This window comes from Hevea brasiliensis, chromosome 9 (assembly GCF_030052815.1).
Source record: "Hevea brasiliensis isolate MT/VB/25A 57/8 chromosome 9, ASM3005281v1, whole genome shotgun sequence".
NCBI lineage: Eukaryota > Viridiplantae > Streptophyta > Magnoliopsida > Malpighiales > Euphorbiaceae > Hevea > Hevea brasiliensis.
In genome coordinates, this window is record NC_079501.1 from 65,846,625 (window position 1) to 65,870,897 (window position 24,273).

Below are 24,273 nucleotides of genomic sequence, written 5' to 3' on the forward strand. Positions count from 1 at the left end.
GCACTAAGGGCCTTTAATATTAGTTTATTCATAAATTTCATTTTCCCACATTTAACTCCCCATTTTTGCTATTTATATTAGGTACCACTAATTTAATTTTTCATTATATTTTACAAGTGTAATATTATTTATTTTTAATGGACATTTAGGTCAAAAGACAACTCGGGGTGTCAAATGACCACAATGCCCCTGTTCGGGTTGCATTCCCGATTTTTGCGTAACACCGGGTTTTGTCCATTTTTCGATTTCTCACTTTTCTTTGTACTAATTAATTAATTTTTCTTTGATATTTCTAATGATATTTATACTTCAATTGATGTCTCTTTAAGTCCTAAAAATATTTTTCAGGGTTTCCTGCGGTCCAAGGCTAGTCAACGGTCCACGCCGTGACTTTTCCTAAGGCCACCCATCGCTAGGGTTCTCGCCGCTTAACTTGGTTATATTTCTTTGCTATTATTTTTCCTTTGTTTTTCTTGTATTTTCTTTTCTTGTATTTCATTATTTTATGTCTCCTCAATCATAAAGAAGTGTAGTTCTTGGCATCCTTGCTGTCCGGACAACACTGGTCACCGGAACAGTAGAATGCACTACCGAACTTAGGGGTGCTACAATTCTCCCTCCCTTAAAATTAATTTCGTCTGCGAAATTTTACCCAATAGCCATCTTACAATAGTCATAGGTTTATTTTCTCCTTTCTATACAATCATATAATCTTCGTTTCCTCAAATTTGTATAAGATTTTTAACAATCTAGTACAACATTTTTTTTTGTTTGTATAACACCAATCTTCTCTTACTATTGTGCTGTCTAATATTTCGGTTCATGTTCCTTCTTGAATGACCCTTGAGGTCGTGTTAGAATCATTTATCTAGTCATTGGTCCTCTGACCATTCTAGTCATAGTCTTCCTCACATTCGTAACATTTCTTTGTTATATCTGAACCAACTGTTCGAATTTTACGTCCATAACTCTTTTTATCTTTCAATATTCTATAACTTACTTTCTTTTGTACTGAACTATAACCTTTCGATATTCTAACTTTTGAGTTTTAGATCCCTAAGTAGGATTTCCAAACTTATTCCTAACAATTAAATTATGTCCTGGCATAACTATACCAAAACAGATGCCGTTGGCAACTATTCTCATCTAGGTGTACTATCGGGTAGTACGTAGCTCTACACAATAATCTCAAGTTAGTACTGTACCATAGTAATCAAAACACAACTAACTCCATTGTCTTCTCAACAAATGAGAGAGACGGGTAATAACCTAGTTAAGTATCTATAGTGAGATATAAAACAATATCACAATCCTTTTAGTGAGCATAAATCACAATACAATTCGATTCAAAGTTAATTTCAATATCCAATAATTTTTATGCTTATCACAATGCAAATCATAAATTTGCATTTTCCCATGCAAATTGCCCATCACAATTCAAAACATGTTCTATCATAATTTTCCAAAACATAATTTATTCAATTCACAACAATGCTTAATACTTGTGGAAATACCATTTCACAAAGCTAAATTCATACATAGTATAACAATTTCAATAATCATTAAATTAAATCCAATGCTTGTTAAACATAATACATAAGAAAAATATGTCATTTAATCATATGAAATATTCAGAATAAAATCAGTTAAAAACTAGTTGTGCACAAACGTGATTTGAGTCGCTCCTAGGCCTTGACTCAAAGTTTTTTATGTTTCTCAATATCCTTATCAACTGAAACACACAATTAAAAGTGTTTCAGTACTCAATGAATTTGTTTCCAACCATAAAATCCAATATCTAAATTTTCTTATTACTATTCCCTTCAATTCATTTCACTATTCAACTTATAATATTGACTCTTGATGCACTCTAAGTGAGTGAATTCTAATGTTACCAATATGTCACATTTTATAGCCCTTTAGTGTTGATATATGTTACCAAATTCATTTTCAAGTGTATTACATTTTATTGCAATTTATCAGATTTCGGTGTACTATTTTGACCTAGCCGGACGACCTAGTTCTCTCGATTTTCGGGTTTCGGTCCAAACTACAAACTTGTAGGTCTATGTGTTATTGCATGTGGGGCAAAATTTTAGGTCATTCTGATTAGTATAGACCAAGATATGGTCAATTTACTAAAGCTAGACAGAATGCACTAAAATGGTAAACTTAGGTCATTTTCATTTCTGCCAGTTTTTATACCCGAACATGTGCAAGCTATTTGGCTTGGTTCTGGCCATTTCTGGGCTTTGATGTCTTCATAAGAATTGTATATCTATGTCTATTCATGGTAAAAGTTTCAGGTCAATTGAACCTGTTTTGAGTGAGTTATAGTCCTCCTAATGACCACTGTTCATATGGTCAAAAATTCTGGCCTGCACTTACCTATTCCTGATTTGGTCAATTTTTATGCCACTTTGTGGATAGAATTTAGGTTAGCTTCCTTCATGAAAGTTAGCACATTTTGTGCCTAGTTTCACCTCCAATTGGTCTTATACCAATTGGAGTAACACACTTAAGGTTCTAAGCTAAAATGTACACTGCCCTATTACACATTGTTCATCACTTACCAATTACACATTCTATACTTACCAAGTTAACCTTTCATGCCAATTCTGATTTGGTACCATACTATTAGCACACATTACATCACATTTTGGTTATTTTGGGCAGCTTGTGACCATTCTCAATATACACATTATAACTTAGAATTTTCAAAGTCCAATTACAATAATTTAACCACATGAACATACCTCATTTACATGTCTAAATCCAAACAATTATACACATACACATGCTGCCACCATAAGCACCATAATTCAACAAACTATTCCATGAAACTACCCATTTCTAACCACACTTTAAAGTTGCCGAATTGCCCCATTGAACATATCTCCTTCAAATTGTTTCAAACCATAATTTAAATTACTCAATTTCAATCAATTCAATTCCTATCACTTCCCATACATATATCTATATCAAACATCATCTTTAAACTCATCTACATCATTTAAACACATCAAAATCCCATGAATTTCTTGGCTGCCAAATTGAAGGGCTCACCAAATATACATTAATTTATTCAATTTCTTCACAAATCAACTCACCCAAAGCTTAAAACAAGATCTAATGAAAGAAAATGGGGAGATTAAGCACTAACCTTAATTTAAGAACTTCCCAAGCTTATGAAACTTCAAAAGTTTCCTTTCTTTTTGCTGTCTATAGCTTTCCCATGATGCAAGGACCAATTTTAATGAAGGGAGTATTGAGTTTTAAGTTGAAAATGATGAGTTTGGTTAGCTTGCATGGAACTCATCCATGGAGGAAAGGAAGAGCTCCATTTTGGCCATTTGAGACAATTGGAGAAGATGAAGTGAGTTAGTGGATTGTTCCTTATCATCTTATTTATTTTATATGCCCATTAACTTAGGTTTATTATTATTATAATTCAAAGTTTCAATATTTGCAAATTAATCCCCCACTTTTCCTTTAATTGCATTTCATATTTAATTTCATTTTTCATGGGATTTTCAAAATTTAATACTACTTATTTTTAATGTAAATTTAGGTCAAAAGTTCACTACAGGTGTCAAATGACCAAAATGCCCTTCTTCGGGTCAAATTCAGACTTTTTTGGTGTTACCAAATTACTCCTTGTACCGTCGATTCCTTAAATTTTCATTCTTGTTTATATTGACTTACTAAATTTTCTTTGACATTTCCAATGTCAATTACACCTCAGTAGACCTTTAATTATGTACTGAAAATATTTTTCCGGGGTCCTCGCAATCTAAGGCTAGTCAATGGTCCTTGTCGTAACTTTCCAATGCGGTCACCCATCGCTACGGGTTTGGCTCATTTAACTTAGTCACATTTTATCTCTTTTATTATTTTTAAAATTTTTCCCATTACATATTTCATTATTTTATGCTTCCTCACTCTTAATTAAGTGTAGTTCCAGACATTCCGACTTTCCGGGGTAGGCATTAGCCATCGAAACTGGAGGACATACTACCGATCATAGGGGTGTTACACACAACCTTAAAGTTCCATCCTTTTTCTTCACAAACAGCACCGAAGCTCCCCATGGTGACACATCAGCGTATGAACCCCTTTATCAAGTAACTCCTCAGAATCGAATTTTTAACTCCTCAATTCAAAGGATGCCATCCTATAAGGGGTAATAGAAATTAGTGCTGCATCTTACAAGCATCAATAGGAATCTCGACTTCCCTTTCTGGTGATAAACTAGGCAATTCTTCAAGAAACACATCTAGGAAGTCTCTTACTGTGGGTATATCACACAAATTCGGCTTAGCCTGCCTAGTATCAGTCACGTGTGCTAGGTAAGCTTCACAGCCTTTTCTCATCAATCTTTTTACAATTGTGGCTGAGATAACATTGACAGAAATCATCCTTTCACTCACAACAGTAATCTCATTACCCTCAGAAGTTTTCAGAGAAATCCTCTTCAATTTGTAATCAACTATTGCCTGATGACGTGACAACCAGTCCATTCCTAAAATCATGTTAAACTCGTGGAATGGCAATTCAATTAGGTCTCGAGAATTCATACCCCTCAATCCTCAACGCAATCTTTATACACTTTATTCACTACCACACCGTGGCTCAGTGGATTTGTGACCGTAATGTCTTGATCACTCTCTCATCGAACTCCTCTCGCGGGTAGTTTAATGTAGATGTATGAATGAGTGGATCCTCGATCCACCAATGCATGCACGTATGTTGTAGAGAGAGAATGTACACTGATGACGCCCGGCATCTTGCTCCTCCTGAGCTCTGATGGTATAGGCTCTAGTAGGTACTCTAGCCTCTGGCTTCTCAGCTGACTCTGATGTAGGCCTTAGAGATGGACCAACTGCCTCATATTTACCGGGCTTTCTACCACTTTGTGGTGCAGAGCAGTCTCAGATGCTTGTGTTGGAGCAAATTGTAGTGGTCCTCTTCTGATAATTTTTGATCTAATGTTCTATAGATCCACACTAGAGGCATGCACCGCCACTCGCCAACAGCCCCTTGTGCCACTTCGCAAGATGGACAGCAGAGGATGCCGGGCTCGCCCCAAACACCGCCCTGGAGAGCCGCCACGCATGGTGTGGACTGCCTCTCCTAGGTGTGAATCGTGGTCCGGCCCCGGGATTGACTCCGACCTTGTGATTTTCCCCGAACCCCGAGCAGAGGACCCTTACTCTTCTTATCGGGAGCAGAAATGAAATGGATTGATCTCGACCTCTTCGTTGTCTTTCCTTTCTAGTTTGCTCATTTATTCTGACTTTATACTTTCGATGCAAAGATCTACTAATTTGGCAAAATCATGATCTCCAATTCGTTATCATGACTTTGATATTGTCATTGAGCCCTTCTTCAAACCTTCTCGCACCTCTCTCGCCTCGTAGGGACTATCTCCCACCCATACCGCCACCGATGAATTCTCGCCATACTCTACCACTAATAGCCGCCTCGTCTCTGCATCGATAAATTCTCTTCTTCTCTCTTCTAAATACACCTTAATCGACATACTTCTTCTTAAACTCATAGGAAGTAATCCTGTGTAACTGACCGTTGCACCTCACTAGTTATCGTGTCCCACCACTAGTATGCATCATCTTGAAGTAGGGACACAAAGACCTCCGTGTTCTCGCTGGGGTGCAATGCACTGCTTTAGTACTTTGATTGTTCTATCCAACCTGCTTTCCATTGTCATGGATCATCCTCCTTCTTCCCAAAGAAATCCACACCTCATGTTTTTGCAGCTTTCTAAATGGGACTTCTATGGTGCCGTGGAGGTTGTGGCTATGGTTATGGTGGTGGAATTACCCCATCATTTGCCAAGAAACTCGGTCATTTGCTGAAATAATGCAAACTGAGGTTGGGCAGGTGCCTCAGCTGCTGGTGGAGCAGATTCTCCCCTGCCCCCATATTTAACACTTGGTGGAGCATGACTCTCCACCTCTTCATCAACTGCTCTTTGAGAAGCAGGATCCATATCCTAATCAAAATAAGAAAACAAATAGATCTGCATCAGTGCCACCTCAACACTTACAAATGCAATGCAATGGTATGCACTCTATCTAGGCCCAAAAATGCCTAAACCGATGCTCTGATACCACTAAATGTGACACCCCTTACCCGTCTACAATGTAGTCAAGCAAGATATGCCACACAGTGTGTCGGAGCACTAAATCATATTTCAATTCAATTTACCCTTTTTACTTATTTATTTATAATTTTTTATTGATCTGAATTTTTCACAAATTTTAATGAAAATCCAGCAGAGTGCCAGCTGTAAATTGGAAAAACAGTTCTTCTGAACCTATTTAAAAGACACTTCCAATATAGTTGTCAAATCCAGAACTCCAATATACACACATCTCAACTCAATCTCCAAATTTACACACTATTTTCAATATTTTTGTTCACATCACCATTCGAATCACATTCATGTATATTTCTCAACATTTCATTTTTCAATTTAATATGCAGAAAATTTCAATAACATGAAATTTCATATATTTACATTATCACATAATTTTAAAAGTTTATAGTTACAATCCAAAATTAATACAAAATGCAAAATGCAAAATGCCACCCAAAGCCCTAATGTCCTACCAAGTGCATTGTAGATGTGAGGTGACTCCGACTCAAGATGCACTCAAAGTTTACCCTGCCTAATGTCCACTGGCTCCCAACCTATGTATCCAAGACTGCGTCGAAAAAGCGACGCACTAAGCAATTCTGCTTAGTGGTGACAATATAAAATAAAATAACTAAAATAAAGTAAGTATGCAGAATGTATGTTTACATTTTTCTTAGACTTAATTTCTGATATTTATTGCAGTATTATTCGATTAAAATTTGGTAAGATATATTATTATTGCCCGAGTAACCCCTACTAGTCGACTGGACTGGATAAACGGGTAAACTGGCACTGGGTACTAAGTGCCTCAAACTATCACACCATCGGTCACATTGTGTCTCCCGGCAGGTAAATGTACCTAATAAGTCAGAATGACTATCAGGGATAAAAGCCGAGTATAACAACTCAATCAACATAGCCAAAGGCTATTATGTCACAGAATGGCACGTGAGGCCATAAAACACAGAATGGCATGAAGCCATATGCAGTACTGCTAACAAAACCTTATTGGCATGCCAACCTATCCAAACCAATCTTGCTAGGTGTACTAGGGCATGTTACACTCTTAATTTATACAATTCTTGAAATATAAGTTAGGTGTTACTATTTATTCCATTAGTCAACAAAAATGTTGACTTTTGCATAGAGAATAGGTACATTACTTTTAATGCTCCCAACATACCACATTTTGTATTCTAAAATTTTTGGTATTGGTTGCCAATACCATTTCTAAGCTTAATGTTAATTGTTCAAAATTTTCATATTTCAAGCTTTGTGTTTACTAGTCTATTAGTCATTTTTGCAGTAGGAATTAGGCAAAGTGGTCAACATGAAAGTTGTTCATTATTTTGTCTAGTTACATTTCTTTTTTTTAATCACTCCATTTGGAGTTTTGTATCTCAAGTTATGGCCCAAAAACCACAACGGGCTGGATTACAAATTTTCCAGATTTTCTGGACTGACCAAATCTATAGTATTTTGAGCGGTGACTGCAGGTCACTTTTTGAATAAGTTATAATCATAATTTCGGTTAGTTTCTTCATGAAAGTTGTAGGTCTATATCTCAGCTTGTTGCTGGTAAAATTTCAGGTCATTTGGACCTTTCTACACTGAGTTATGACCAAATGACTAAACATTATTTATTTGATCATTTTACCCAGGCAGATTGCAGGTCACCCAGATTAGGGTAATCTTTAGGTCAACTTAGTTTGGTTTTATGGGCATGGTTTCTTCACCAAAGTTGTGCCGTTATATGTCTAGTTTCATGTCCAATTGGCCTTGCACCAATTGAACCTCTACAATTCCAGTTATTGCTGCCCAAACCTGCTGGACTTATGCCCAGTCCTGCAGGTCACCAAGGGCAGCCACACTAACCTCAATTCCCACTACACGAACCACTTCATTTCTTGTTTACACATAACCAAATGGTCACTAATTGACCATTAAAACTCACTTTCACCATTACATGATCAAGGTCTCCATTTTATACCCAAACCCTAACCCTAACATCTCAAATCATGCATTTAACTTGCATTTCATCATTTCACTTAAGAGACTAATGTTAAGGCAGCCATACTACCATTTCTAGTTCCATGAAATCCTCAAAACCTCACCATATCCAAGGCTGCCGAAATTATATGATGGGCATACACATGATATTTATTAAATTTCTTTTCAAATTTACACTTATTCATACTCCTTCAGCATGAATTGAAAGAGAAAAGCAAGTTAAGTCACTAACCTCTAATGGAGTGAAATTCAAACTTGCTAGGGTTATTTTTTTTCACTTCTTTTTGCTCCCAAAAGATTCACCAAGATGAAAGAATAAGTTTTTGTCTTGAGAAACTTAAGCTTTAATGGGTGAGAACCAAGAAAATCAAGCTTTGTAAAGCTTGGCCATGGTGGACATGGGAGAGAGGTTTCGGTTTGAAGAAGGAGATAAGGAGCTTTTGATTTTGTTTCTTCATTTTTCTGCCCATTAAGTCTTTTTAAATAAATTTGTGCCATGTGTCAACACTTGATTGGGTGGGAGGATTATAATGACATCATTATGATGTCATAAGTCCAATTTCTCTCATTTTCCACCCATTTCTTGCCTATTTAATTCCAATTAAATATTTAACAATATTTATCCATATTTTATGTTATGTAAATTATTTATTTAACTGAATAAGTTGGCCAAAAATCATCTCTGAAGACGAAATGACCAAATGCCCTCCGTTTGGCTTAACAGACGAAAATTGTCTGTACCGATTGAGTAAATTTTCTTGGTGTTTTCTTAACATTCTATTGTCATGGAAACCCCAATAATCCTTCCCTGAGGCCCCAAAAATTATTTTATGAAGTTTTCCTCGGATTTAGGGTTACTAACGGCCTTCACTCTCACTTCCCCTTTGAGTTACTCATCACTGGGGTTTCAGCTCATTTAACCTTAGTGTATTTGGTTTCTAAAAATTTTCCTTGATTTTTATGAGCATTATTTGGTTTATTTATAACTCCTCACTCTAGTCTATTTATAATTTCGAACATTCTAGCTACCCAGGCCAATATTGGTTGCCGGAACAGTAGATTGTACAGACTAGCTAAAGTGGGGATGTTACACTTGGATCACCAAAGGACAATCCCTATATATTTTATTAACCCTGACCTCTTGTCCTAGTGGATTTTTTACTAACACCTCAAAGTTCATTTTTATACATGGAACAGCAATGCCATCAATAATGCTAGCACTCACATAAGAGTGGGTAGAACCCGGATCAAATAACACAAACACATCTTGATTAAAAGTTGAGAAGGTACTAGCCACAATATCAGATGTCTTAGCCTCTTCTCTCTATCTTGTTACGTAGACTCTGACTGAAGCATTGCCTTGCTTTGACTGATTCGCTGTGTTTTGGCTGCCTGCTAGACTGCCTCTACCCCCGCTCTACCGCTAGGTAGTTGTGAACCTCCGTGGCGTGATTCGAATCGACCTTCTACAGTAATAGGAGGAGGCCCAACTCTACGGGCACTAGTGCAGTTTTTAGCAAAGTGTCCTGTGCCTCCGCAGTTATAATAGGCTCCTGTGGCCTTATAGCATACCCCACCATGATTTCTATGACAAGTTTCACATTGGCGGGGAGGGTAGGAACTTCTGGTTGTCTGCTGACTAGATGAAGGAGGTCTCTCATTCCAAAATCTTCCCCTACCATACTTTTTAACACCCCTATTGTGTTCCCCAAAGTTCTTCCTCTTCCTAGTAGGACCACTGGAACTCCGATCTACTGACTTTCCCTCTTTCTCTTTTTCTATCTTCTCTGATTTCTTTTTCTCTGGGGCCACTTCTGACTCAATTCTCTCTAATTCAAGTGCTTGAGAAATAAGCTCAGAGAAGTTAGCATGTTTGAATCCGACCACTTGTAATCTGAGACTAGGCTTTAAGTCAGTTTCAAACCTCTTACATCTTTCCCTGCTGGTAGAAAGGAGACTTCCTACATAGTGGCTCAAGTGGGAAAATTCCCTGTCATATTCTGCCACTGATCTACTTCCCTATTTCAGACATAAGAACTCCTATAGCTTCTGGTCCACATAGGCATCTGGGACATATTTTTGTCTAAACTCTCGAAAAAAGTCATCCCAGGTTAGCACTGGAGGTTCTACCAAACTATGAGAAATGGTTTTCCACCAGTCATATGCATCCCCCTGTAGTAGTGACACTGAATACTCAAATCTGAGCTTCTCTGTATAGTGTAGTTTCTTGAACACCCTATCCATTCTCTCTAACCATTGTTCTGCCTCTAGTGGATCTACTGTCCCCTTGAACTCAGTAGCCCCATATTTAATCAGCTTGTCATACTGCATAGTTGAAGACTGTGGCTGTACCACTGGTGTCTGCAGTGGGGCTTGGGTAGGCATGTTACCAGCCATTTGTTGGAACATTGCAGCCATCTGCTGAGCAAACTGAGCAGAAAACTGTGGTACTGAGGGGACTGGCGTGGCTGATCCACTCACATTGTGAAGGGTTGGGGCTTCCCCTTATACCTCAGCCTTTATTGATTGATTGACTGAACGGTCCCCTTCTTCCATAGTCAATTAGAGGATCTTAGATCTCCTGAACAAATAACACAAGGAGATTTTCTCCTCTTAGTGCATATTTATAATGTAATATACTGTATGTATCAAATAATGACATTGAGTAGTTGTACTTTGAAGAAAGAATATTCAAATTATAGGTCAAAGCAGAATTTAAAAACTAGCTCTAATATCACTAAAACATGTCACACCTTACTCCTCCATAAGGCATAACATGATCCTATAGTATACCTAATGAATTACCAAACTTCGTCTACTGATAATCCATTAAATACACTACAAGGGATTTTAAACCTTTTCTTACTTCTTTTTACAGTGGTGAGCACTTTTGACAGGTGTAAAAATTTTTTTATTGAAGTGAAACCAAATAACACATATGAAGTATCAGTAATTTCTATAAAAATTTTGGCAGAGTGCCGTTTGTATTTTGAACAAAATAGTTCTTCAAAAACCTGTAAAAAAAAATACTTCCAATATATTTATTCAATCCCAAACTCCAATATGGCTCAACATAAATCAATTTTCTCAACATTTGTCAAACTCAATTCAATATAAATTTCCAGTGGTTCCAAAGATAAACTACAAAATGACTGAGTAGTTCAAAAGCTGAGATAAGAAATATATATATTACAACTTTAGTTTACAACTGCTCAAGACCAAGTACAATATATATATACAGTGCACATACACTACAATATAAATTATAAAAATATGGTATACTTAATATACCCAGTAAAATCCCAAAATGCAGCACAAGCAGCCTACTCTGCTGCTCTGTCTGTCTGTCTACTTGTGACAGTAATGAAAAAGCTATCACTGAGCCAATGTCTCAGTGGTGCACAATATTAAGAAAATGCAATTTAAAACCATAAATCATAAATCATATAAAATTGTGGATATTTAAAATCATAGTTAAATTCAAAAGACAGAGAATGTCATAAAGAATTTAAACTCCATCTCACAATGTCTCAATGAATATTAATAAATCACACACATAGCTTAATTATGATTCCATAGTCCAATTCATCCCAAAAGTCAATGGCTAATGAGGAATAACATAGCTAGCTAACAATTATATAAGTACTCATCCTATTCGTCCTCAACACTTCAGCCAGAGAGGGAATTCAAAGTCAATTTGTTCCACTAGACAAGCTAGCGAGGAATTCAATCAAGTATACATGATAGCTGTGGTTTCAAACCATTTGCAATATTTTTCAAGCAATAAGTATCCATCAAATATCATTCAAATAAATTTTTCACAATTTAAAACAATAATATACAAATTGTCATAATTTATTTCAATTAAAAATTCAAAAGAAATAACAGTTGTGCACAAACCTCTGATGAATGCCTCTTGGCCTTAACTTAGTGGTTCTTTCCCCTTCCCTGAGTCTTTGCTAACTGAAACACACAATTCAAAGTGTTTCAGTACTCATTTAAACTGTCTCTAACAATCAGGTTCAATAATTAATTTATTTAATACTATTGCTTTTATTAGTCAACCTATAATATTGACCTTTGATGCACTCTAGGGCAATAAATTTTAATGTTACCAATATTTCACATTTATAGTCCTTTAGTGTTGGTATATGTTACCAATTTCACTTTCAAGCGTATTGCATTTTATTGCAATTTATCGGATTTCGGTATGCTGTTTTGACCTAACCGGATGACCTAGTTCCCTCAGTTTTCGGGTTCTAGTCTGAATTATAAACTTGTAGGTCTATGTCTTAGTGAACTTTTGCCACAAATTTTAGGTCATTTGGAGTTTACTAGATGAAGTTATGGTCATTTTACTATTGCTGGTCAGATTGCACTAAAATGGCAAACTTAGGTCATTTTTAGGTCATTTCTGGTTCTAACAGTTTTTATACCCAAAATTTTGCAAGCATTTTGACTTGCTTATGGTCATTTATGGGTTTTGGTGTCTTCATAAGAGTTGTAGCTCTATGTCTAAGCTATCCATGGTATAAATTTCAGGTCATTGGGACTTGTTTTGAGTGAGTTATGGCCAAAATACTGACTGCTGTCCAAATGGTCAATTTTCAGTTTTTTAAAGTCACTAATCCGGATTTGGTCAATTCTCATGTCACTTTTTGGACAGAATTAGGTAGGCTTTCTTCATGAAAGTTGGCACATTTTGTGCCTAGTTTCATCTCCAATTAGCCTCATACCAATTGGAGTCACACACTTAGGGTTATAGGCTCATTTGCACACTGCCCTCTACATACCTCTCAAACACCAAACCAAACACACATTCACCAACTATATCTTCACTTCCCCAAACCATTCTACATTTGGTACTAACCATAACCATTCATTACTTTACATTATAGGTCAACTTGGATAGAATATAACAACTTCACAATACACTAAATGCAATCATAATTCACAAAGTCCAAACCCAACAATATATACACATAAACCATCCTAATTATTACACATACTTCCAACATCAAATTACATACCTTATCAATACTACTTCATATACATATGCTGCCATTTTTTTTTTGTACCATACTTCAACAACATTTCATAAACTTAAACATTACCAATCTTCACTATGAGGCTGCCAAAGTAACACACATACATATCAAACTTCCATTTTCACTTTTCAACTTACAAATCACACTTTATACATGGTGAATCACTCCTATACATATAAGCACTTAATTCAACATCTCAAACTACCATTTACATGCAAAAGCAAGCTATACATGATGAACTTCCATGGCTGCCGAAATGGAGCATCAACCTAACTCATCAAAACTTTAACTTTTCTTCCATAAATCAACTCACCACAACCTTAGTTACAATTTTAGTGAAACAAGAAATGAAAACAACCACTTACCTCTTTTGAAGCATCTTAAAAAATCACCAAAACTTATCTTTCTTGCTCCCAAATTTCTACCCAAGGTGTGTAGACACCTTTTAATGAAGAAACCTTAACCACTTGAAGCTTGGATAATGGATGCATGGAGCTCACAATGGGACGGCAATGGAGGATTCTTCTTGGGAGCTTTCGGCTGGTTTCATTATGGGAGGTTGAAGATGACTTATTTCAGTCCACCTTAGTTTTTAGGTGTCCCAAATGCTGTTTTAGTGGAGCACTAATTGACTTATAATAGTTATTTATTTAAAGTTTCCAAATTTTACAAGTTTGCCTCATTACTTCCACTATTTACATTATGTACTATATTTTTATTTTTTATGATATTTTCAAAGTGTAATACCACTTATTTTTAATGGAAATTGAGGTTAAAAGTCAACTCGGTGTGTCAATTGACCACAATGCCCCTATTCAGTGTGTCCCAAATGTTGATTTTTTTATTTTTCATTTTTCTTTGTACTAATTAATTAATTTTTCTTAGGCATTTCTAATGTCAATTATACTTCAATAAGTCTTTAATTATGTCTCGAAACTAAATTCCAAGGGTTCCTCGCAGTCCAAGACTAGTCAATGGTGCACGCTGTAACTTCCCGGTGCGGCCACCCATCGCTACAATTTTTGGTTCGTTTAACTTAATTACATTTCATTGTTATTATTTTTCCTTTGTTTTTCTTGTATTTTTCTCTATTGTATTTCATTATTTTATGTCTCCTCACTAACATCTAAGTGTAGTTCCAGGCATCCTAGCTGTCCCATGCATAATCGGTCACCGAATAAAGAGAATGCGCTACCAAACATAGGTGTGTTACATACTATACATCCAATAACCTAGATTTGGTTTCAAGTCATGCTAGGGAACTTGTAATCTTATTGCAAACCAAACCTATTTAATTAATTAATTAAACTCTTTAATTAATTAATTAAATCACATTTTACTTAGTGATTATCTTATGTATGTGTGTGACTTACTAGGCTCATCACTAATTGGCAATGCGATGTGATATTAACTCTTAATATCATCAAAACTCTTTCTTGCCATAAATGATTTATCTAAATCACTTTAGGCATCTCATAAACCATGGTTGACACCTAGTATAGCATGCCATAGCCACCCAATCAGTAATAAGGAATACCTTTAAATGAACCTACAATCATATGTTACTATGCACTAGAATCTCTCTGTTATAAAATCCCAATTCGAGATGGAGTCATGATTTATGTCAAACCCCATTTGCTATGAATATTATATTCTCTTTTAATTCTAGTTCTTGATTGATTAGATTTTCTTGTCAGAAACTCTTTTCTAACTAAATCTGTATGTCCTGGCTAGGAACTTGAAATATCAAGAACAATTAAATGAACATAGGACTTTATCCCTATTTACTTAGGGTAACAGATTCCATTTTGATCGACACCTACCTCCATATATAACTAGCAGGAGCCAACGCATGCTCATATACCCATACACAGTATAAGTATGAAAGTAGTATCGAACTCAAACTACCTATATAAGATAACTATGTTACCTCAGGTCTAAAGATTATATGCACTGATATGATAAATGACAATGCATTGACAAGAGTAAACTCTATGTGTTTGTCATATGCGTTACTGGTTTAGCCTACTTATCATGTATAAGTGCCTATCATATTTGTTATATAGCATGAGACTCACCATTCCATCTTATTTATATCTCATATAAATACCTAGGGAACAAACATGATTACAATCTTTCTGAATAAGTCATGTCCTTATTATGAAGTATTCTTGATTGTGAACCAATTTATTATACTTTGTGCTAGAAATACTGCCACTCATATTCTTAACAACTTAAGAATAGAATGTCTAATAAAATATCAATGGACCTTTTCTATTACACATAAATACATTATGTAAATAGAAAAGTGAAATTGCCTTATATTAATAAAATATATACAAGATACATACTAAATGATATGCTCTAGGGCATACTACTAACAATCTCCCACTAGCACTAGAGCCATTCATTACAATATCATATACCCATCTTCTCAAGATGTTAGCCTAACTGAGCTTGTGACATAGGCTTAGTTAGTGGATCAGCTGGATTTTCAGCTGATGCTATTTTTTGCATGGCTACATCGCCTTGCCCAACTATTTCTCTGATAATGTGGTAGCGCCTTTTTATGTGTTTGGATTTCTGGTGAGACCGAGGTTCCTTAGCCTGTATGACTACTCTATTGTTGTCACAGTAGAGTGGAACTGCTGACTCAATGGAAGGAACTATTGCAAGTTCTGTCACAAACTTCTTTATCCAAATAGCTTCCTTTGCAAAGATCTCGATGCAAAGAATATACTCACTCAGAGTGGAATCTACAAATATACTGTTTGGAGCACTTCTAACTGACTGCACCTTTATTACAAATGAGCACATACCCAGAGGTAGACTTTCTATCATCGGCATTTGATTGGAAATCAGAATCGGTATAACCATCCAATTGCAAATCACTACCTCCATATATCAAGAATAAATCCTTAGTTCTTCTCAAGTACTTAAGGATATTCTTGACAGCTATCCAATGTTCCAAACCTAGATTGGATTGAAATCTGCTAGTCAAGCTAACAACATATTTGATATCCGGCCTAGTACACAATATTGCATGCATCAAACTTCCAATAGCCGAAGCATATGGAATCCTGGACATTTTATCTCTTTCTTTAGGTGTCTTTGGAGACATCTCTTTAGAAAGATGAATACCATGTCTCACTAGTAGTAATCCTCTCTTGGAATCAAGCATGTTTAACCTCTTTAACACCTTTTCCAAGTATAGACTTTGTGATAAATAAATTATTCTTTTCGCTCTATCTCTATAGATGCGAATCCCAAGAATATAGGTTGCCTCCACTAAGTTTTTCATGAAGAATGTATTTGACAACCATACTTTTACAGCTGTCAACATACCTATGTCATTATCTATCAATAGAATATCATCCACATATAAGACAAGAAAAGTGATAGCACTATCACTAACCTTCTTATATACACATGATTCATCCACACTTTTTATAAAACCAAATGATATAATGGCTTCATCAAAACAGATGTTCCAACTCCTCGAAGCATGTTTCAACCCATAAATGGATCACTTTAGCTTGTATACCTTGGTACCATCTTGGGATTCAAAACCCCTAGGTTATTCCATGAAAATGTTTTCTTCAATGTATCCAATGAGAAAAGTTGTTTTGACATTCATCTGCCAAATCTCATAATCATAGTATGTAGCTATTGCTAATAAAATCCTAATTGATTTAGGCATGGCAATAAGCGAGAAAGTCTCCTCATAGTCGATTCCTTGCCTTTGAAGAAACTCTTTCACTACTAGCCTTACTTTATAAGTCTCTACCTTTCTATTAGAACTAATTTTCTTCTTGAAAACCCATTTATTCTCCATAGATACAATACCTTCAGGTGGGTCAACAAGATCCCAAACTTGATTCTTATACATGGAATCAATTTTGAATTTCATAGCTTCAATCCATTTTGAAGAGTCTATATCTGATATAGCTTCTTCATAGGTAAGTAGATCATCTCCATGATTTACTTCTTCATAAGTAAACAACTCTTGGTCATCTTCATGAAGAAAACCATATCTCACTGGTGGGTGAAATATCCTGGTTGATTTGCGAGGAATAACTGTAGATGTTTCATCAATAGGTGTAGATTGACTATATAGATCTATTCCCATTTGATTCGTTGGTTGGTCGTAATTCTCCAATTCTAACTCTATTTGTTCTTCCTTTGCCTCCTTCTTGAATAAATTGTTGTTCAAGAAATGAGGCATCTCTTCTTATCATAACCTTTGTGATGTAGGCAAATAAAATACTATCCAAAACTCTATTTTGGATATCCAACAAATCGAATCTTTTCTCGATCCGTTTCCAATTTATAATTGTTCAAATTTTTAATATAAACTGGACAACCCCAAATCTTAACATGCTTAAGACTTGGTTTTCTTCCATGCTATATCTCATAAGGTGTGGAAGATGTTTCGCTATTTTGTAATCACCGCAAGTGCACGTATTGCTAATAAGTAATAAAGTGATAAGTAGAGTATCGTTCCCACGAGGAATTTTGATTAGCAAGTACCAATCTACATAGAAATCTTAACTGTCTAGGCTATCGAATACTTAGGGAATGAAGTTTGTTAACTTTAAACACTAAAATGGTAAACTTAAAATGAAATGATTTATTTGAAGCAATTCTGGAATTAAGATTTCACACTTGAATCTTACTAGGGATGTTATGTCATTTATTTATCGAATTGAGAATCATTTTCCTTGATGGAAATCAGTCCTAAGTTATCCTAAATCATCTCTCAAGGCATCTAGTATCATTCCCATGAGGAATTTTGTTTAGCAAGTACCAATCTACACAAAATCTTGACTGTCTAGGCTATCGAATACTTAGGGAATGAAGTTTGTTAACTTTAAACACTAAAATGGTAAACTTAAAACGAAATGATTTATTTAAAGCAATTCTGGAATTAAGATTTCACACTTGAATCTTACAAGGGATGTTATCTCATTTATTTACTAAATTGAGGATCATTTTCCTTGATGGAAATCAGTCCTAAGTTATCCTAACTCCTCTCTTAAGGCATCAAGGGTGTATTCTAATTAACTCAAACCCTACTTTCGTGGTGATCAAATTAATTAAAATCCTTTAAGACCTTTGATCAATTTTTAGGTTCCACAAGGTATCATCCTATGTCTAGGTTAGAATTCTTAGGTTTAAGATCTTGATTTTCTAATGTTAATCTTCACCTTTTAGTCCTTCAATTAACATCTACAATCATAACTAAGTAGGTACCAATACATAGCATGCATTAAGATCGTAAGAAATTAAATCAAGAAACGAATCTCAAATCCAATAAATAAAAATCAGTGTTCATCCATAATAATAATTACAAGAGCTATTCTCCCAAATCCAGAATAAGAAAACTACTCACTCATGGTGAGTTCAGCAAATGTCATGATAAAAAGTAAAAACAATAAAAAGAGAGTTATGAAGAAGAAATAAAATAATAAAAATCTATCTAAGGAGATGAAACGAAGGAACCAAAGAGAGTTTGCAGCTTTGATCTTGTAAAGCTTCAGCTAGAAAACTTCTTTTGGTATTGATGTAGAGCCCAACAACAGCAACCTTCAGTAGCAATCCCGATGACAGTGACTGACCTCCCTTCCTGATATTTTCTTTTCTATTTATATTAGTTGCTCTAGGGTTAGGTCATTTTAAGTCCAAAAGGCTTTAGAAGTCTTGTTCGAATCAGAAAACAGGAGAGGAATTCGAGTTAGAAAATTGGCTACAGCATAGTACTCGACCCGTGTATCACTACACGAGTCCCGTAATGTAGGGCCGTGTAACTTGCTAGAGGAGAATTTTGAAATCTTGTTTTGGCACAGAAAGTTACACGGGTCTGTGCCAACTACACTGGCCTGGTTACACGGGCTGTGTATAATTGTTCCTATAAGGTTCTTCAAGCTTGTGCCCAACAGATACTTACACGGGTCCCTGCAAAATACACGGGTCTACTTACACGACCCGTGTACTTGTGTTTCTCATCGATTCTCTTGGCTTTCTTCTGGCAGAGAGTTACACGGGTCTTGGGCTTGGTTTACACGACCCGTATACTTTGTATCAACAGTAATTCTTTGTCTTTTTACCTCTCCAAGCTTTCCTTTGCACTCCCATTCTTTGGGGATTCACCCAAACACCTGAAATAATGCGAAAAAACATGGAATTAAGGGCTTGGCAACAGAATTTACAAAAACTAATGAAATCAACTACTATGCATGAAAATAGTTGCCTAAATGCTATGAATTAGAATACAAATGTGCTTAAAAACATCTATAAAATTCAAGTATATCAAATACCCCTAAACTCAAACTTTTGCTTATCCTCAAGCAAAACAAAACTCTGTTCTAAAGCACATTTCAGGGGATACTTAGGAATAAAACCATCAATTTAATAAGCATAGAATTGAACTCTCCAACCTTCATACCAACTCCCCTCTTTCAAGGCATAAGGTTCTAATAGCTGCCTGTTTAGAATTTTCACCTTCTTTCATGCTGTTTCGACTAATTACTCATCTTTACAAGACCATTAATAAGCCACAAATACCCTGTTTTATCGGGATAGAATTTAGAAACACTAACTCCCCCAAATTTGCCTCTTTTGGGAGTAATTGTGGAGAAGTGATTCAATTCCAACTCCATAGGCATATCTTGTTAGTAGTATGCCCTAGAGCATATCATTTAGTATGTATCTTGTACATATTTTTATTAATAAAAGGCATTTCCACTTTTCTGTTTACATAATATATTTATGTGTAATAGAAAAGGTCCATTGATATTTTGTTAGAAATATTATTCTTAAGTTGTTAAGAATATGAGTGACAATATTTCTAGCACGAAGTATCATAAATAGGTTCACAATCGAGGATACTTCATAATAAGGACATGACTTATCCAGAAAGATTGTATTCATGTTTGTTCCCAAGTTATTTATATGAGATATAAATAAGATGGAATGGTGAGTCTCATGCCATATAACAAACATGATAGCCACTTATAAGTGATAAGTAGGCCGAACAAGTGACACTTATGACAAGCACATGGAGTTTATTCTTGTCAATGTTTTGTCACAAATCATATCAGTGCATATAATCTTTAGACTCGAGATAGCACAGTTATCTTGTATATAGGTAGTTTGAGTTTGATACTGCTTTCATACTTGTACTGTGTATGGGTATATGGGCATGTGTTGGCTCCTACTAGTTATATATGGAGGTAGGTGTTGATCAAGATGGAATTTGTTCCTCTAAGTAAATAGAGATAAAATCCTATGTTCATTTAATTGTTCATGATGTTTCAAGTTCCTGGCTAGGACAGATAGATTTATTCAGAAAAGAGTTTCTGATGAGAAAATCTTTTTAATCAAGAACAGGAATTAAAAGAGAACATAATATTCATAGCAAATGGAGTTTGACATAAACCATGACTCCAGCTTGAGTTGGGATTTTGTAACAGAGAGATTCTAGTGCATGGTAACATATGATTATAGGTTCATTTAAGGTAAACCTTATTACTAATTGGGTGGCTATGGCATGCTTGCTAGGTGTTAACCATGGTCTATGAGGTTCATAAAATGATTTAGAGAAATCATTTATGGTAAGAAAGAGTTCTGATGATATTAAGAGTTGATATCATGTCTCATTGCCAATTAGTGATGAGCCTAGTAAGTCACACACATACACAAGTTATCACCTAATTAAATATGATTTAATTAATTAATTAAAGAGTTTAAATTGATTAATTAAATAGGTTTGGTTTGCAATTAGATTGCAAAGTCCCTAGCATGACTTGAAACCAAATCTAGATTATTGGATGTATAATATAAGTTAAATTTATATTTAAAGTGTTTAAATATGAATTTAATTAATGAGAAATTAATTAATAGAGATTAATTAATTAATTTATATTTGATATAAATTAATTAGAAGAAGAAAATAATTATTTTGGGTTAAGAACTCAAAATTAAGACACATGGGCATTTTGGTCATTTTGCAGTCTGACACGTGGCACCATGAGATGGTGACACATGGCATAACACATAAGCTTGCCAAATGTTTTTTAATCATGTAAGATGATTAAAATCAAGATTAAATATAGGTTTGACACTTGGCACAATGTGATTGGGTCACTTAAACCTAGAGCTAATCAAAGGGTGACATGTGGCAAGGGTTTAATGTGTTAACCTAGCTATTTAAGTGTTGTTATGAGAAAATAAAATACAACCAGCAGCCACACTCCTTTGTCACGCCATTTTGCAGCCCTCCCTCTATTCTTCTTCATCTCTCATCAATTCAAAGAGATTAGCCATCAATCTCTTGAATTAAGAACACTAGGAATTGTTTCTAGTGTCCTGTTTACATCTTTAATCTTCTTAAAAGGCGTAACTTGATTTTCTAATTAATAGAAAAAGCATTAGAAGCTATTCAAGGCCTGACATAGGTGTTCTTGGTGTGGAAAAGCTAGAGGGACAACATCCGTGTCCTCAAGACGATCTCAAAGGCGCAGACACGCCGCAAAGGCATCAAGAGGTTAGTGTAATCGTTCTTGATTTAATCTAGGTTCTAAAATTAATCTGATTAATTTTAAAATCTTAAATGGAAAATACAGATCCAAAAACATATTAAAAGAGTTTTAATATATTGTTTATCATTGAAATCAAATATATAAAAATAAATCTTGCATGATGAATGTTACACTAGGTGAAAATTTTTTAATTCAATGTTATAAACTTGTGTTTTTCACGCCTGCCTTCAATTTGTATCAGAGCCACTATATTTGTCATTTAGATTGTTGATTATATGATTTAATTGTGTGTTTGATCATGAGATCAAGAGTTCATTGCTGGTTGCAAAGCAAGGTGGTGGCATACTTGAAAAAACACCATCAATGGTGCGCATGGTTTGGCTTCCATGGGTGGTTTAAGGTTTGGCTTTTAATTCTGCAATTGTTGTATGATCTAAGGCCTATTCTTTGACTAATTAAAGTGTTTAATTAGTAGTTTTTATCACACAATTAAATTATGATTCAAATCAGAAATTTAAAAATTGTTTGAATGGGATTCAAATTTGAATTTTAAAAGTTGTTTGAATGTGATTCAAATCTGAATTTTTAAAGTTGTTTGAATCATATTTAAATCTGATATTTTAAAATTGATTGAATAAAATTAAGATCTGATTTTTTAAAAAATGTTTGAATGTGATTCAAATCTGATTTTTTAAAAAATGTTTGAATGTGATTCAAATCTGAATTTTTGAAGTTGTTTAAATGTGATTCAAATCTGAATTTTTAAATTTGTTTGAATGAGATTCAAATCTGAATTTTCAAATTTATTTGAATCATATTCAAATCTGGATTTTTAAGTTGAATATGAGATATTCAATTTAATTTAAGTATGTATGTTTTATTTAATTGTTAAATAGTGATATGCATGATGGATGATCATGGACTATAAAAGACCAATGTGATTGGATTTATTTCTTTTATGTTTCTTTGGGATTGTAAATTAATTAATGTATTTTAATTTATTTTAATTTATTTTGGGCATGTATTATTAAGTTTGTAATAATTTTTGGGTTGTAATTTCATTTATTTAAGTTCTTGTAAATTCGCTTTGGTATGCCAAGGATTACTATGTAATATTGGATTGCAAGAAGTTCAAGGAGGTTAAGAGCATTGGTGGGACCAAGGAGGAATTCAAGATCAAGTGTTGATTATGTACTCCTTCAAAGAACTCTTGTAAAATGAATGAATGAAATGCACCTAGAATGCCCTGATTCAATTCTTGGTGGCTCAGAATTGAATCCCTTAGAAAGTCCATGATCATACCATATTTACTGCTTATCCATGAATGCATGAGATGTATGGGAATGTATGCAATTATATGATATATGCATGCTAAATGGATAATGTGCAAAGTGAGACCTTAATAGTAAATAGAATGACCACAAAATCTTCCAAACAAATGATTAAGTTGGAAATGCTATAATTAAAGTAATTATAACATAGGCCCTCCATTGGGGCAATTATTTTAAGAAATTTTAAATAGTTGCATAAGATGCAATTTATTTAAGAGATTTTCTTAAGAAGGGATCAACTTAACTAATGCAAGATAAGTCAATAATGGATATACCTGAGATTTTGAGCATTAGGGGCTAGGTAAAGGATTGAACCTCACATGAGATGTGATGGGCAAAGAGTTGCTCACTTATAGTTTATTGTAATTCCAATAATGGATGTACCTGAGGATGATCAATAGAATTATAAGAATTCAATCACCCACTAGAAATCCATCCAACTAGGATTTCCGTTTTCTACTTTGGAAGTGTAGGATTCGCTAAGTTAGTGGGAGGACCAATTTGATTAAAAGACCATAATCATTTTGGTTAATTACATGATACATTTACTAATTCATCTGATTATTTTCTGCAGTTAATTTTCTGATAAAAATGAGCACAAAACAACCACCACCATCCAATATCCTTGCAAGCATACTTGATCACAATAGGTTGACAGGACCTAATCTGTCTGATTGGCTAAGAAATTTGAAACTTGTCCTGAACCTTGAACATATAGGATATGTTCTAGATTCAAATGTTCCTGGTCCCTTACCTCCAGAGGCCACACAAGAGGAACATGAAACTTTGGACAACTGGAAGGAGCATGATATGAGAGCTAAGTGTTACATGCTTGCTTCCATGAGTAATGAGTTACGTATAACATGAGAACATGCAGAGTGCGAGTGAGATCCTCCTTCACCTACAAGAGTTGTATGGTGAGCACAACAGAATGCTAGGTATGAGATATCTAGACAAACTATTCCAGATGAGGATGTCCGAGGGATGTAATGTTGGGGATCATGTCCACAAGATGATTCGGCTGATTGAGCAGCTTGGAACATCTTGACTTCAACATGGATTTCCAACTACAGCATTTAATTTGATCCTTCACCCTTCCCGAGTCTTTTGGGAATTTTGTGACAAATTTCCATATGACTAAACAGAATGCACCTTAGCCGGTTTACTCAACATGCCGGTTATTG